The sequence below is a fragment of the Prunus avium genome, chromosome 5 (genome assembly GCF_965620075.1).
Source record: "Prunus avium chromosome 5, drPruAviu1.hap1.1, whole genome shotgun sequence".
Taxonomy (NCBI): Eukaryota; Viridiplantae; Streptophyta; class Magnoliopsida; order Rosales; family Rosaceae; genus Prunus; species Prunus avium.
In genome coordinates, this window is record NC_142288.1 from 17,396,757 (window position 1) to 17,402,756 (window position 6,000).

The 6,000-nt window shown below is 34.5% G+C and overlaps 1 long non-coding RNA gene across 1 annotated transcript; it reads left to right on the plus strand.

Annotated features, from left to right (window-relative positions):
* Window positions 1-4,621: 4,621 nt before the first annotated feature.
* On the plus strand, window positions 4,622-5,455 carry LOC148294430 (uncharacterized). The gene is made up of 3 exons (XR_015836115.1): window positions 4,622-4,690; window positions 5,011-5,089; window positions 5,214-5,455. It is a non-coding gene; the product is annotated as an uncharacterized LOC148294430 (long non-coding RNA).
* The last annotated feature ends 545 nt before the right edge of the window (window positions 5,456-6,000 follow it).

Consider the following 6,000-nt stretch of genomic DNA (forward strand, 5'->3'; position numbering starts at 1 on the left):
CCAAATTAGGCCTTAACATGCTTGAATTGCATGAATTATGCTCTCTAAAGCCATCATTATTACCTAAAGCTCAATGAACTGAAAGATAAACACAAAAAGGATTAAAAGCACAAGTTTAACTCAAAAACATAACCAAATCATAAGCTAGAAGGGTACAAAATGATATACAATTATGAACCGATCAAATACCCCCAAACCTAGATTTTGCTAGTCCTCAAGCAAAACAAAAGGAAAACGAAGAAAAATAAAACAAAATAAGAAGTTAACTAGACCACTTTCGTAGGTAACTCGATTGCATTGAGCGTATGCAACAAGCCTTTAAACCTCTAGGCATCCCTAGTAGGAGGAGTTGTGTCTCCTGAGGGTTTAACAGATACGATACCCACAAACGTTTTACTGACTCTGTAAAACAAAGTAATTAGAAAACTTAAAAGATTTGTTAGTTCTTAAGAAAAACAAAAAAAACAAAAAAAAACAAAAACGTTAACCTTCCAACCGGACAAAAATGTTAAACTTCATAGACATGGCTCAACAAGGAACAAAACAAGCACTAAGGAAGTTCTAAACATTATTCAAGTGCTACCACAATCTCACAAAAATCATGCTCAAGGTGTGTGTGTGAAGTAGCCATGAAGATACAACTCATGCTTCTCAAACAACAATATGAATTCCTGCAAGAATGAACACAAGTTTGCCAAGCTAAACCAAAATCAATAGGACTTTACTCATGGATGTAATGTAATGGTTAGAAAAGTAATGGATAATGAAGCACAAAGTCTAAGGAACAAAGTAGAGCATGTCATATAAACAAGATCATGGACATTTGAAATGTAAGGCACATAAATTGAAAAGCTCACAACACCAGATTTTGCAATTGAATCACTTCACAATTTGATTTTGACATTTACATACTTTGTATAATATTTGGCCCAATTTTGCGGCTCTTTACCCTAGATCACCTTGATTTCTCCTTATATCACCCTAGGGTCGTGACTACATTGGCCACACTTCTTTTCTCTTTTTCTTTGAATTTTTTTTTTAATAGCTCATTTATTGCCTTGAATACATTACAATCTGAAATACAATCATACTCTACATGTCCCCTAGATGGTAGGATGTTTAATGGATGATAAGGTGATAGAAAGAAATGGCTAAGTGTTTGGGCACAAAAAGGGTTTACAATGGAATATGTATTGTATGGGTTGATGGAGGAAAAAGAAATAGGCTTAACAAAGATGGCCTAAATCATATCTTAGTTATAACTTAACATTCCAGTGAATCACACAAGCAAAAATGCATACAATTGGGTAAGACATGCAAGAGTTGTATAATCATGGCTAAAGTGCATAGAAAGCTCAAGCATAATTATGTGAGACTTAGCTAGCAAAAGAATAAGATTCAGACCTAACACAATGCTTATCAAATTCCTAAGAGCCATATTAGAAGTTAGACTCATGATTTATCATTGGTGTGGGAAGGAAAACTGAAAATGACTCAAAGAAAAGAAACAGAAAAGAAAAACGTGAGGTTTCAAATTGCTGTTTTGCTCAATTTCAACATATAATCTGTTTTGACATGTAACTTTCAAACCACTTGGTCAAATTTAACGTTCTTTATGTCGTTGGATTCAGCATGAAAAAATGAAGAACACAGCGCGGACCAAACTTTCAAAACAGTAGCAGAAAAAAATTTGTAGCAATGAAGAAGCCTACGTTTTCAAACACAAACACACAAACTAAAAAACTTTCCAGCACCCCCAAACTTAAATGAAGCATTGTCCTCAATGTTAAAGCAAAGTAAAGATGATTGAGAACATGTAAATGATAAGGGGAAAAGTTAAGAAGAAGGTTTAGAAAGAAAAAAAAAAAAAAAGAATATATAAGCAACTCACGGATGACCAGTTAAGGGCCTCAGAAAACACAGCCAGGGGATCCGGGAAGGTTGGAGGGGTCACAATGGTCCCGCTTAAAACCCAAACTTCTTAGACACCGAAGGTGTCGCCTAAAGAACTCCTAGACACTGTATTGACGGAAGTGCTCACTGGAGTTACCATAAGTCAGCTTATATGAAAAATCTTTTTAAATTTTTTAAAATTTTTTTTTTTAAAAAAGAAATAGAAATTTAAAATAATAACAAATAAAGAGAAAGGATTGAAATGCTCCCCCTTGAAGCAATTAGGTCGAGCGTGATGCATTTGGAGGTCGCGACTTCTCCCACTACTCCACACTTCCTATCTTTGAAGTTGCCATCTCTCTCCATTTTTATTGAGCTATTTACATTGCTAAAACAAACACACACAAAAACTTGAAACGGAATTAAAGGATTACAAAATATTAAAAAAAAAAAACTAAAAATGAAAAGGAAAAATCAACACAAGTCCAATTCCATGCTTCAAAGCAACAAGCACCAATGGGTTGTGTAAGCTGGGACTTAAACCCAGTTCTCTTGCTTGTTGGGCAATTGTCCTTTTCTGTTGGACTACAAACACAACATGTCCATTAACGTCATTAACTTTAAAACTTGAAATTGTCTAGTTAAGAAAAAAAAAATAAAGTAGGAAAGCCAAATAGAATCAAACAATGTTACCGATCCCCGGCAACGGCGCCAAAAACTTGTTGCGTAGATACAGCTGCACCAAAATGGATTCAGTTGCATCCTCAACTTGTGATACTCGCAAGTGCACGAGCCGTTTGTTAGTATAGCATATGTAAGTGCGAGGTCGATCCCACGAGGATTGGTGATTGAATGATCCAATTCATTTTTCCTACACAAAACAGAAATGAAAAAGAAAGGAAATAAATAAAACAAGGAAGAAAGAAATAACTAACTCAAGCAGATAAGTTCCCAAGTTCAATTAGATTAATGGATTGATTCTAGCTAAAGTATGATTAAGCCATGGTGTGTGGTCATAACCTTGTGTTCCTAATTCCCTAATTTGATCATTTGTTGTCTAACCTAAAATTAAGCATTAGGAACCCATTAAGCATAGAAGAACATTTTAAACAACCAAGTATGTATCTAATCCCTGTTGTCGAATGTCCATACATACTCTTCCTATTCATAGTTCAATTCGAATTAAAGCATGGTGTCTACTCTTAATTCAAACCAAGATAGCTAACATGCAAGCCTAAATGGTGATCAATCATTCAAACTAGCATATTAACTTATAAGCATAATGAATAAGAACAAAAACCATAATTGAAACTTGGAAACTAATCAAACTTGAAACTAAAGAAAAGAATTTACATAACAATGAAAATTAAGTAGAACTTGGAAAAACTTAAGGAGAATTTCAGCACAAAGATCTCATTATAACAATTGAAAACTAGAAAGAGAAACTAAGAGAATTTGAGGGAGAGAAGGGAAGGGAGCTCTAGAGAAGTGTTTGAGAGCTCCCCCCCTTGGGGTGTGTTTACAAGCTTAGAGAACTTCCCTATTTATAGGCCTAGGGGAAGTGAAAATCTGAATTCAATATGGCTAATGCATACAACACTTGTTTTATAAAATCTGAAATGGTTGATGCACTTGTATTAGAAAATCTAAATTGGGTGATGCACTTGTATTAGAAAATCTTGAATTGGTTGATGCACTTCACCAATAGATCCCACCAGCAGCCCTAGCTCATCTTCATGTCACCATGACCAAGCTTCCAACCATAAATGATAGCTCATACCTAGCTCACCATGACCAAGCATCCAACCAGCACATGCTGAGGTCAGCATGACCAGCAACTTCAAGGGCTTACAACTTGGGCTTCTCTTAATCAAATTAGGACTTTAAGCACTCGAAATTGAAGTTCAGAATGTCTTCTTTCCAGCCATATGTTATTTGGGCCAATCCAAGGTCGGAGGAGGAAGTTAAGGCCAAAACAAATTGCTAACTCATTTTCCGCGCTGATAAGATCCATCCTGAGCATGGTTCTGTGTTTGCTAGGTAACGGACTCCAGATTTATCCAATAGGGCTGAATTTTGGATATGTTATAGTACACACCAATTGGAACAACTTTCATGAAGAATGTGGCCTCATTCGAGCTATGTAGGTTGTTGAAACAAAGCTTGCAATATGACCTACGGAACTGGACTGGCAGGGGGCTGTAGCCAAAATGAGTTTGTCTTTAAGCTCTTCATCCATTCATCCAAATTAGGCCTTAACATGCTTGAATTGCATGAATTATGCTCTCTAAAGCCATCATTATTACCTAAAGCTCAATGAACTGAAAGATAAACACAAAAAGGATTAAAAGCACAAGTTTAACTCAAAAACATAACCAAATCATAAGCTAGAAGGGTACAAAATGATATACAATTATGAACCGATCAGTGTTGTCTCTCATTATTGACTCCATCATGGTTTGCAAATGTCTTGAATGTAGTAAACTTTTCTGATCCATGATTTTCCATCATGGTAGGTGTCTTGAGATGTTCTACTTCTGATGATTGTCATGTGATCTCATCATATGCTATCAATGTACATTTTCTTTGGTGGAACCATTATTTTAAGTTAGCTGTAGATATGCTTGGTATTCTCAGCCTTATGAATTACTATACTGCTATACTGGTGTTTATCTCATTTAAGGATTTTGCTTAAATTTCCCTCTGTCACACTCTCATTCTAAGGATTTTGCAGATCTGGTTCTATCTACTTAGATGTAATTAACCAATCATGGAGTCCAATGTTCGGTAATTACAAGTGTGTACTGTATGCTTTAACGCTGTAGTGTTGGTTATAAATGTTTATAAATCATAATGTGGAATTGGAGATGAGACTAGTGCTTAATTGAGGTTTAATTTCTTATTTCTACCTACATCATTGACTTGAGATCTCTCCTCCTTTTATTATCGAATATCTATCTGCTTTGCAAGATGATTACTTTACTGAAGCTACAATTGCTAAATGTTTTGTAGAAAGAGAACATCATCACTCTCTAGTTCCCAACATTCGATTTGATGAATTCTCTTTAAACTTTAATTATATATATCAATCTCATTACTGAAAATTAATTGTATCAGTGGTACACTACTTGAGATCAAATGTTCAAAGGATAATCAAAATTCAGGGGTTCATTGGACCATCACATCTTTGGAGAAGGTTAGACAATTTGGTCATTTAGAACTTGTTTTTATCTACATTGATAGCATAGTGATTAGAATGAAATATATTTGGATCAGATTTGTATTTGTGGAGTTTGATATTAATTTTGCAAGTCTCGTAGGACCTGCTGTTGCTGATATTGTTACAAGGGAGGGGAAATACAACTTGAAAAATGTGCAAGAAGGCAGAGCTAAGTCAACCCAAGAACAAATTGATGAATTTCAGATCACATTAGTAGAATTTTTTAGCTCCTTTATTTCTAATTATAGGTAGGAAGTATGAATGTAATAGAATAAAGATTGGTTGACTATGTAATAACTATTGAATCTTCAAGTTTTATGAAAGAAATAATTTTTAAGTGTATATATTCATTAATAAAGCATTATAATTGGTTTTCTAGTTAAAAGTGTTGTATAGAATTATAAGAAACAAAAAACTATAATGTAACAACTTTGGAACTTATTGAAAAATCGTCGTCTGTACATATAATCAATGACCTTTTTAACATTGTCGTCTTCTTTATATACAATTAACGACGATTTTTAACAAAATACCAACGTCTTTACAAATAAGTGACGACGGTTTTTAACGAAATATCGATGTCTTTACCAATAAATGACTACGGTTTTAACAAGATACTGTCATCTTTACCCATAAATAACGACGTTTTTTTTAAACCGTTGTCTTTACCAATAAATAACGACGGTTTTTGTTATAAACCGTCGTCTTTTCCCATAACAACGGTTTTTAACAAAAAAACTATTGTTTTTACATAAGAACAACAACGGTTTTACTTAAAACCGTCGTCTTTTCATATAATAGACGACGGGGATTTACCGTCGTGGTTTTATGCATCAAAAGATGTCGGTTGATTTCACGACGGTTGAAAAACCCAAAACACGACGGTG